Genomic DNA, 12,188 nt, shown 5'->3' with positions numbered 1-12,188 from the left:
TTTTTTTTTTAAAATAAAGACAAAAACACGGTTACTCGGGATTGATCATCCCATTCAGCTCAACAAGGTTTTGAAAACGATTTTTGTCAAACGCTTTAGTGAACAAATCAGCGAAATTATCTAGCGTATCAACCTTTTCGAGCACAATCAATTTCTTCTCAGCACAATCCAGTATAAAATGATGACGGATGTCAATATGTTTAGTTCTACTATGCTTTACGGGATTGTTAGTTACTGAGATAGCAGCAGTGTTATCAATGCAAATAGGAGTATGAGTGAAATTCAGACCATAATCGCGCAATTGCTGTTGAATCCAAAGAACCTGGGAGCAGCAGTTGGATGCTGCCATGTATTCTGCTTCACAGGTTGAAATGGCGACTGAGGTCTGCTTCTTGCACTGCCATGACACTAATCTGCCTCCAAGAAACTGACATCCACCTGTTGTTGACTTCCGACTCTGATTGCACCCTCCATAATCAGAATCCGTGTAGGCGACCAACTCCAAGTCTCCTCCTCTCGTGTACCACAATCCCAGCTTAGGTTTGCCTTTGAGATAGCGCAATATTCTCTTCGCACCCTTCAAGTGAGATTCCTTTGGGTTTTCATGAAAGCGTGCACAAAGACAAACAGCAAACATAATATCAGGTCTAGAAGCAGTTAAGTACATTAAAGAACCTATTATTGCCCGATATTGGGTTGGGTCCACGTCTGCATCGTTGTTTGAATCAGCACCCAATTTATGGTTGACGCAGACTGGAGTATCAAATGGAGTGCTGTCCTCCATCTTGAAGCGTTTGAGAACATCGTGGACATACTTAGTCTGATGAATGAACATCCCATCTTTCTTCTGATCAACCTGCAGTCCTAAAAAGAAAGTTAGTTCACCCATAGCACTCATTTCAAATCTCTTCTTCATGACGGCCTCAAACTCCTGACACATGGCGACTTTTGATGCAACAAAGATGATGTCATCCACGTAGACTTGCACCAGTAGAAAGTCGCTCCCTTTTCTCTTGAAGAACAATGTGCTATCGATCTTTCCTCTTTCAAACTCATTCTCAAGCAAGTAGTCGGATAGTGTTGAGTACCAGGCACGAGGGGCCTGATGTAGTCCATACAGTGCTTTACTTAGCTTGTATACGTGATCAGGAAAGTCTGGGTCAGGAAAACCCGGAGGTTGCTCAACGTACACAACCTCATCGACTTTACCGTTAAGGAACGCACTCTTCACGTCTAACTGAAATACCTTCATCTCCTTATGTGCAGCAAATGCCAAAAACAAACGAATGGCTTCCAATCTTGCTACAGGAGCAAACACCTCATTGTAATCGATCCCCTCTTACTGATTAAAACCTTTTACAACCAGCCTCGCCTTGTTCCTGATAATAATCCCTTTCTCACTCTCTTGCATTTGAAAACCCATTTTGTGCCAATCGCATGCACATTCTTCGGTTTTGTAACCAAGTTCCATACCTCCATCTTCTTAAACTGGGCTAATTCTTCTTGCATGGCTTCGACCCACGAGCTGTCCTTGAGAGCCATTTGATAGTTCTTTGGTTCAATCTGGCTGATGAAGCAGGTGTACAAGCATTCGTTGATTATGCCCGTATCTTTAATGCTTGTGTAAACACAGGTGTGCTCATTCAAGCTTTGTCTTGTTTGTACACCGTCGGACAGATCACTTATCACATTCTCCAATGGGTGATTTTTGTGAACTCTCGTAGTCGGAACCGAACTGACATCCAGATTGTCTTCCAGGTTATAAGGTAGCTCATCAATGGGTGTTTGTTGTTGAGAGTGAAAAGGATTGAAGAATTCCTCTTCTGTAGAGGCAGCAGGGGTATCGACAGCATTTGACGAGGAAGACTGACATTCATCGAACAGCGGTCTTTGCACAACATTGTCTTCCTCATCGTAAAGCATCTTCGTAGCTATTCTTTCATCTACTTCTGCACAATCCAAGTAAGGTATGTTAAAAGATTTTAAAAGTCTATCATAGTCGAAAACCCCAGCGGGTCCCGTGCTTGGTTTTGGTGATTTGTAACTTGTGATATCAGTGTTACAGACCACCTCAACCTTGCTGGTCGATGTATTAAAGACTCGTCTGTTGGGAGTCCCAACAACGTATCCGACCAAAATTCCTTCGTCGGCTACTTCACCAAATTTAGAATTTGTCTTTAATATCGAACACGGGGACCCGAATGGTTCAAGACCACTCAAGTTGGGCTTTCTCCCATGCATAAGTTCATAACATGTTTTATTCAGTCTTTTAACAGTTAACACTCTATTAAGGATATAACAGGCTGTTGCAACAGCTTCAGCCCAGAACACCACAGGAAGTTTCGAATCAGCCAGCATGGTTCTGGCTCCTTCAATTAACGTTCTGTTCTTCCTCTCAGCCACTCCATTTTGTTGCGGAGTATACAGAGCGCTGTACTGGTGTTCTATTCCTTTCTGTAAGCAGAAGAGCTCCATCTGATAGTTCTTGAACTCAGTCCCATTGTCACTCCTGATGTATTTAACTCTTTTTCTCATAATATTCTCAACCTTGGTAATCAAATTTATTACCATCTGAACAGTTTCATCCTTTGACTTCAAGAAATATACCCAAGAGTATCGAGATAAATCATCAGTGATCACCAAGCAGTAAGATGTTCCACCTAGACTTTTTGCATTCATGGGACCAAAGAGATCCATGTGAAGTAAGTCTAGGGTACTGACTATTGAATTAACCTTTTTGGTGTGATGGGATTTCTTGTGTTGCTTTCCCTTTTTGCACGATAAGCATTGGTCTTCAAAGTTGAAATTCTTCAAGGAAACACCCAGCACAAGCCCATTCTTGACAATGTAGTTCATTTTCCGAAGATGAATATGCCCCATTCTCCTATGCCATAATTCGGACTCCGATTCAGTTGCTTTTGACAGAAGACAAGATTCTTCTGTTGCCATCTCAGTCGACCTCATGTCCATAATATACGTATTCTTTTCTCTTGGAGCCTTCATAACAATCCAATCCTCTGGTATCTTGAAACCAGGATATAGCACGATCGCTTCATTCTTGGTAAAGTGCACGGTGTAATCTTTGTCACAGATCTGCGATACACTCAGCAGATTATGCTTCAGTTCTTCAACAAAATTTACTTTCTCTAACGTCATCTTTCCGTTAGTCACCGTTCCAATTCCTGTGATCCTTCCACCGCTCTCTCCAGCAAAACTCACTCTTCCTCCCTGAACAGGTTTCCATTCGTGTAACAAATTCTTGTTACCCGTCATGTGCCGGGAACAGCCGCTATCCACAACCCATAGATTGTTTGCAGCCCTGTTCAACTGTTCCTGCACGATTAAAGCAGATGATTAAAATCTGGGGACCCAAGACCTATAGGTCTTGGGTCGATACATCCCGTACTTTGGCTGTCCAAAGTTAGTATCAAAATAATTTCTGTAAGTCCTAAAAGGATACCTTCTTGTTGATTGACTATGAGGCCATCCAAACCTTCTTGAATTAAATGAATTATTACTCATTCTTTGGTTGTTAACAGGGAAAAACTGAGATTGATTTCTTTGAAAACCAGGATTAGTCCAATTTCTGAACTTTGATGAGTTTTCATTTTTACCATTATAGTGATTACGGTTAGTTCTGTTCTCAGTTTTCGAAGGCCTCACACCTCTGAATCTCTGCTTCAGAGGGCAATCTGCAATTAGGTGTCCTAATTGATTACATCTGAAACAACTCCTGTGTTCAACTTTCTTTTCAATTGCTGTTTTAGATGTTGAGGCTGCATTACTACCCGTTTGTCTCACATATGGTGGGACATACGGGTTTAGTGGAGATTTCTTTTCAGTTGTTTTATGTTTCTCTCCACCTTTTGGTAACACTGCCTCTTCTTTTGTCTCTCTCGACTCGGATGACTTGTCCGAGTTTGATGAGACAGGACTAGGAGCAGAAATCTTAACACACGAAACAGGCTTACTTGTTTCGCCTTTACTAACTTCTGGTTCTTTAATAGTAACCTTAACCGGAACTGTCTGACCAAAATCAACATCAACAGATTTCTGATTACTAGGATCAAAAGTGTAATTATGATTGTACGGTGGTGGAACTTCATGATATCCAATTCCTCCCCTTTTAACTGGGGAACCTTGATCACTAACGAGGTGATCAAGTATAGCGGAGGAATTTATGAATTGCTCAAGTTTCCTGTTTAGTTCCACCACTTTCACCTGGTGATCAGCTATCTGTTTATCCCTTTCAGCTATTAGTTTGGTTTTCTCTTCTAACACTTCATAGCTAAGATCAATTACTTGAATTTTTTCAGATAGATTTGCTTTAAGACTCCTAATATCTTTCTCACTTGCTTTTATTTTTTACTTTATAACTGTTTTCTCTAGCTTTAGTGAAATGATGATCTTCTTTTAATGTTTTAAATTGAGCATCCAAACTAACAAACTGATCAGTTATAGTTGTCAATTGTTCAGACAGATTTTCACATTTAGTACAAGAGAGTTTAGTACTTACCTCGGAGAGCTGGTCTTTCACTTCTGCCATGAAAGCTTCATTTTCGCCAGTCACTTTCTCACTATCTGCAGCTTCGATGTTCGCCAAATTGGCCTGTTCGAAAACTTCCTCAACATGCAGATTCCAGTTGTACTCCCCGTTTTGTCTGGAAATCATGGCTCTATTCTCACTACCACCCCCATTCTGTTGTGTAGACCTGTTTTGACTGCGTTCTACACGTTCATTTGTGCACTCCTTCCCAAAGTGGCCATTCTGCTGACAGTTATAACATCGCACCTTTGACTTGTCAAAACCCGGTCTCTCACCAACAAACTTTCTACCTGTCTTCTTCATAAACCTCTTAACCCTTCTCACAATCATCGCCATCTGCCACTGCAGATCCATCTCTTCCAGATCATCAGCATCGATCTGATCATAGTCTTCTTCTAACGTTGCAGGATCAACAATCTTTCCTTGAATGTAATTTTCATACGAAGCAATAAAAGATGCATAGAGAGAAAACTGCTATTCAGCAGATTTAACACTCATGGGCATCTTTGAGTAGTTGTTGTTCGAAACACTTGGGGAAAAACTACTCTTGGTTACTTGAGGTTTAGAAGCATTTGATCCACTCGCTACAAAACACACATCACCATTCATGTTGAGAGATACATGACCTTCATGTGTTGAGTTAGCGCCCGAGTCTCCTTTTGAGTAGTAAGCAGACGATTCAGACTTCGAACTTGAACTTGAGTTAACTTTTGCACCATACATTCCTGGATCCTAAACCTGATCAGTTGGTGTCTCTTTACGAACCATGTTAAGTTCAAAAGTTCTTAGTTTGTTGACTGTTGTTTCCAAGTCATAGTCGGCAAACTCTTTGTCTTCTCTCATCAAGACAGTGTACATCTCCCATTTCGGCGGGAGAGCATCAAGAAGATTTTCAACGATCTCATCTTCTTTGTAAGTAATGGAATAGTTGCTGAGTTCGGTCATCAGATGATAATATCTAGTGATGATATCATCAAGTGATTCATTCTTCAAGTACTTGAACACCGAGAATTGGGTTTTAAGTAGTTTAATCTTTGATGCACGAATCCCCACATTACCCTCAAAACGGTTTTCAAGTGCTTCCCAAAGCTCTCTAGCAGTTTTATACTTTCTGAAGGTGTGAAGAATTTCTTGTGGAAGAGCCATTGTTATCGCTGCATGAGCTTTGCTTTCAGCCTCATACATTTTCTTTTCTTCTTCTTCCATCTCTTTGTATTTCTTAATCTGATCACGACCTTCATACTCAGCAATTGGTGGAATGTAACCATCTTGTATGCACACCCACATCTTAGCATCTTGGTACTTGACATATTGCTCAAACCGATCTTTCCACGCTACAAAATCAGTTCCCTTAAGCATCTTTGGTGCCTTTGTAGCTGAACCCGCTTCCACTTCCATCTTCACCAGTTCCGTAATGTTTATTGAAGACATATTTCACAAAACACAAAGAAACCCGAAAAATAAAAATTTTATTTTTAACAGTACTGTAGGCGAAGTTGTGGATAACTTTGCTTAAGTCTGAACTTCGCTGATTCTGAACTTCGCTCCCTTTGTTAAATTCTCCTGATTTGGCGAAGTTGTGTATAACTTCGCTTAAGGTAAGAGAACTTGTGAGGTAGGCGAAGTTGTGGGTAACTTCGCTTGAGATAAGCGAACTTGAGAAGGTAGACGAAGTTGTGGATAACTTCGCTTAACCTTATATCTTCGCCTAAACCCTACAAACAGTGACGGCAACTTCGCCTGATGAACACGATGGTTTTGCAGGTTTGATTTCTGGATTTTACGAGGTTTGTGAAGGTGTTATGGGTTGTTTATGATGGTGGGAGGTGAGTAGGACACAAAAACTCGGTAAACTCGTCCCGCGAATAGTCGAACGGAACGATTTCTACACCCGCGTGATAATCCCGAACCACACAATCACGAGCAAACGCTCTAATACCAATTGTAGGTTCCCAGCCGGATCTACACGGAATATCTCGTTCTACGTAGGTGCGGAATCCCTACGTAAGACGTTACGAGCGTAGAAGACGATACGAGTTAACACGATCGAACACACGTTACAATAAGCAAAGATATTGCAACCGGAAACACGTGATATCAATCACTGATTACAGGACTCGTAAACACGTAGACTGATTAACTTCGTTACTAAACAGCCGTAACCTAATGCTATATAACTACGACAACTTCGCCTGGCATGTTAAGGCGAAGTTGTCACTAACTTCGCTTATCTAACAAGTTCGCCTATATCAGCGAACTTGTTAGCTAACTTCGCTTAACACAAAATACAAATCCAAACGACTCGATTACAGACACTATATACTGAACTACTGACATCATGTACCAACAAAAGGCGGCACCGGAAAAGATAAAGGTGTCAGGGAATGTTCCCTGACCTAACCCTAGTTCTCTAAGGAAACTTAGAGAACTAAAGGGTGATTCTTTAGCTAGTTCGCTAAGGAAACTTAGAGAACTAGAGGGTGATTCGTTAGCTAGTTCGCTAAGAAAACTTAGAGAACTAGGGGGTGATTCTTTAGCTAGTTCATTATGGGAGCTTAGCGAATCAGAGGGTGATTCGTTAGCTAATTCGTTATGGAAGCTTAGCGAATCAGAGGGTGATTCGTTAGCTAGTTCGTTATGGGAGCTTAGCGAATCAGAGGGTGATTCGTTAGCTAGTTAGTTATGGGAGCTTAGCGAATCAGAGGGTGCTTCGTTAGCTAGTTCGTTATGGGGGCTTAGTGAATCAGAGGGTGATTCGTTAGCTAGTTCGTTATGAGAGCTTAGCGAATCAGAGGGTGATTCGTTAGCTAGTTCGTTATGGGAGCTTAGCGAATCAGAGGGTGATTCTCTACCCAATTCGTTAAGGGAAAAGTAACGAACTAGGAGTTTAATATAAAGACAGAATGGTCCCTGGAATCAGAAAAGAATTATATAATTACATAACAGCCCTTGGAGTTTGGCAATTTATGAAAGATACCTTTAAAGGTAAATGAGTAACGATTAACTAACCAGGTAATGATTTAATGAAGTAAAACAGCTTAGACGTGTAAGACTAATTAAGTAGCAATAAGATGACTAGAGCGATACTTAATACTGTAATTATTATTGTAATTATTGTACAGTTAGTCGTGCACAGCTCAAGAAGGGAATAACCGTAAACGGTGAACGCAACCGCGTTGAGGTGAGTTTCTAGCCCCACTTCTGTGTTATGTTTTCGGGGCTGTGTGCATACTCGATATGTTTGTTAATACACTTATCCTAAGTGATAAGTGTATGCCTTATATGAATGATGTGAAATGTATGAATGATTGCTTGTTAGTACGTGAACGATCTTCGGAAATTGCACGTACTATCATGTTGTAGTGTTAGGTATAAGGTAAGTATAATGTATTTGCTTATATGTATGAATGCGATAAAGTTAACAAACGAAGGAAAGGCATGGTTGTATGGTAATGAAGAGGGACCAGACCCTAATAATATCTGTGACGTTAGGGACCAGACCCTAATAATATATGTGATGTTAGGGACCAGACCCTTATAATATCTTTGATGTTAGGGACCAGACCCTTATAATATCTGTGATGTTAAGGACCAGACCCTTATAATATCTGTGAGGTTATAGGGCGAAAGGCTCTTTAAAACGTATGATTATGTATATAAAGAAAGTATGAAGGTAAGAATGAAAGTATATGCACTTATGTGTGTACGAAAGAAAGTTAAGAGGTTAAGTATGAAATGTAAGAAGGTATTGTATGATTATGTGATTAACTAGAACTCACTCAGCGTAGCTGACTTTTAGTATGCACCCAGGTGAGTAGAATGAGGCAGGTAGCTTGAGGAGGACACTTGGCAGAGTTGGACGAAGCTGGTATCTGAAGATTTTGCTATGATGTTTTATTTTAAAAGACTATGTTTTGTTTTTAAATGACTATGAATGCTCGATAAGACAAGAATTATGGTTATGGAATGTAATGGTTTGAATGTTTTTAATGTTCGGCGAATGTTTTAATTAACTCTGATATTTAGAACTGCGTTTATGAGTAAATCTAACACGAAAGTAGGGCTACCGGTAACGGGGCCTTACACAAACCTCATGTATCTATTTAAGTTTAGTCGAAGTCAATTATATATATATATATATATATATATATATATATATATATATATATATATATATATATATATATATATATATATATATATATATTAGTCTGAAACTAGAGGGTCTCTCATAAAATATATTGTTCTACTCGTAGCCATTTTCATGCATATAGTACAAGTCCCTGCAGTTTTTTTTATTTTGCCAACTCATTCTTTACTTGGCTTCCTCTCCTGCAATTATGACAAACTTATGGCAAATACAGTTTACACCTTTTTTCTCTCACACATCTTATCTTTTTCTCATCTTCCACTTCAACATTTCTCTCTCTAACATCATAGCTCTGTCTTCTCTCTACTTCATCTTCGGAAACTGTCAACCCCTTGCCATGCAGCTGTGGATCTACAACTCTGTATGTAGAGAGAAAGATGGAAACAAACAGGTGGTGGTTGTTGGCTCGCTGTTTCCGGTGACTTCAGCCGTCCCTGGCGGCGAAGGCTTTTATGCTGCTGATTTTCGTCTGTTGCAGCCACGGATTTGGATCTGAAAGTTTTGAGTCACTGATGCTAGGTACGTGACTGTTGGTCTGCCTTTCAGGTGTTTCAGACCGTCTATGGCGGCGGTGACTTTGAGTCTGTTTGTTTTAGTCTATGGCGAAGCCGGCTTTGAATACCCCGACCGTCTATGGCAACCGGCAAATTGAATCTGCAACGTTTCTTTGTAAAAACAATATCTTTTTTCGGGTTTTGATTGACGTGTTATAATGAAATGTTTGTTTCTGGGTTTAAATATTGAAGTTGATTTGATATTAAAACTTTTTAGATTGGTTTTTGTTATCATCAAGATTATTGTAGAGGTTGGGTATCGAAAATCTCTAAATGCCCATGAAAGAGTATCCTCGGGTCATCTAGGACTTCCTCAAAAGTCATCCGCGAGATATATTTATCACCCGCATAACTCAATATAGAGGAAAGGTAGCGAAAATCTCCAGGGACCATGAAATGATATCCATGGGTCATCTAGGATTTCCTCAGAAGTAATCCACAAGATATTTCCATAATCCGTATAACTCATGAAAGACACGCATCACGAAAGTACAAACTGCTATAAAGGGTAACAGGTTTCCCGCGTGTGCGGAAGGTCTCCAAACGTGAAATGATGAGAGGCTGACATCAGCAAAACAATTGTAAATAACTTCATTCTAGAAGGTTTATACAAATATTCTTTCGTTAAGAGCACGTGACACAACATCCAATCAGAGAAGGATAACTAGATAGGTTGTTATAACCATGCACATGGCTAACTCTCATCTCCTATCATATGCCAACACGTGTCCAGTCAGTTACAAAGAATATCTCCTAGAAGAGGAAAGATGTACCAATAATATTCCTTTAACTACCGGCTCTAAATACTCAGTTCATCATGATGAGGTAAGGATACACACTTCACATATTACATCATTTACATAAGTACTTTCTCTCTCTATAAGAACTGTACTTATTCTCACGTCGGAGGGTGGTTATGAGAAGACCCCCACTTTTGTCCTTCCCGTAGCGAGCACACTTGTTTTGCTGGATGCCATTGCCAGAACTGTTGGATCCATACTACTGTTAACTAAGTTACTATATCCCAACCCATACCCGGTGGAATCATCGGTCTAACCTATTCGGGTTTAGATCCGTGCGTCTTCGTTGGCGCCATCCTTGTTTTTGCTAGAACTTCAACTTTTTGATCGTTTTCTTAACATGAGTCAATCTCAACAGTTTTCGATGTTAACTCCGGTGGTAACAAGACGTTCTGCTGGACCTACTCCGGGCGATTTGGGACGTGTGACAGTTGGTACTCTCCGGTTTCCTCAGATTCCAGATCTGGTAGTTCTCCTCTGGTGAGGTCTCTTCGCCAGAATCTCAGATCTGAAAAAGTTCAAACTCCCGTTGAATGGTTGTAGATACAAAAAGAGAGAGTTGCGGCTGAGTATAAGGGTATGCTGCGTGAAAAAAGAGTTCGTGCGAGGACCTTAACGTATGAAGATGATCCACCTGTGTCTATCTCCTCCGTTAACAGTTTGTTGGAGTCAGCTCCAGGATAGTTTTAGAATTGCGGTGTATTTTGATGAGGAAGAAGAAGATAGAGGTCGTGACAGAGGTCATCCGGTTATACGGAGTATCTCTCGCAAAACTGCGTATGACCAGAATCATGCTTTCTAGATGCCGCAGGGATCTTACATATCGCCGTGATGAGGCTAGTTATTTCAGTGAAGACAACCAAGTTTATGGTAGGAAAGAGACTAGTCGCTCGCGTGCGATGGTTAGACATACTGAATATTGTAGTGACACAGAAGAAGATTTTACAAAGCCTTATCGAGGCATAGCATTTTCGAAGAAGTCAAAATTTATTCCGCGAATTGCTATAGCCCCATTCCTCGAGAATGATAAGATCCCCACCAATTTGGGTAAGTACAACGACATGACGTATCCTAGTGATCATTTTCTTACCTTCACCGCATTGGGAGGAGTCAGTTGTTAGACCCTACTATATTGGTGTCATATGTTTTCCCTTACATTGACTGGTGCTGCATGCAAGAATGGTCAAATCCAGAATTGGAACGATTTGGTGGCTAACTTTTCACAACATTTTAGCCAAGAAAGAAAACATACACATTACCCAGCTGAGATTCTGGATGTAGTCAGGCGGAATAACGAAAGCGTTGAATATTTCATCACTCGTTTCAATGATAAAACTTTGAACATTGGAGGAATTAGTGAAGATATGTTTCGGGGTGTCTTCCACAAGAATGTGAGAAGCAATGCGTTAATTCGCTATCTAACTGGTAAAGATGGAATGCCCAAAACATGGGACAAAATTATGTCCGCTGCAAAAATTTTGGCAGAAACAGAGAGAACCTTGGGACTTGAAAGTCCTAAACAGGCAATGAAGGCTGAATTCAAGAATACACAGTTAAATAGGCCTACGCAGTGGTCAATTTGGTCTAGAATCCAGCCTCCCGTGGAAACCTCTAATCAACCAGATGCAAGATCACTGATTGGGAACATGGATAAGGATTGCATTTGGGGGCAAGACAATATCAAAAATTTTAACTACAAAGAACGTAGATTTTAAAAAGCCACAACCAATTGTGCGAAGAGCAAATTTGAATCCTAATAAGACATATGTCATCACACCGATACCTATGTAAGTTTGAGAAGTGAAATTGAGCAAGCAATTAATTCAGGAAAACTAGAGCATTTGTTGAAGAATGTTAGATAGGGGCCCGCAAACCATCCACACAAGTAACCACTAGTCCGCCAAAAAAGAAAGTGAAGGATTTTAATGTCCACATGATCCAAGGAGGAAAACTCTGCGGATATAAAAGACAAGAACTTGAGTGTGATGATTGGAAGAGTGAACTAGTGGTATTTCCAAGAATCAAGGGAGGCCGATGAATGAAATACACATTAATCATTACAACTTTGATTGGGCTTTATCGGTCACAATACGTCTTATTTGATACAATAAGTTCGCCGGACATCATGTATGAACAAT

Source organism: Bidens hawaiensis, unplaced genomic scaffold, assembly GCF_021521415.1.
Source record: "Bidens hawaiensis isolate Kalapana, Puna unplaced genomic scaffold, B.hawaiensis_p1.1 tig00017236_1, whole genome shotgun sequence".
In the NCBI taxonomy this organism is placed as follows: domain Eukaryota; kingdom Viridiplantae; phylum Streptophyta; class Magnoliopsida; order Asterales; family Asteraceae; genus Bidens; species Bidens hawaiensis.
The sequence above is the reverse complement of the archived record's forward strand: the minus strand, read 5'-3'. Positions refer to the sequence as shown.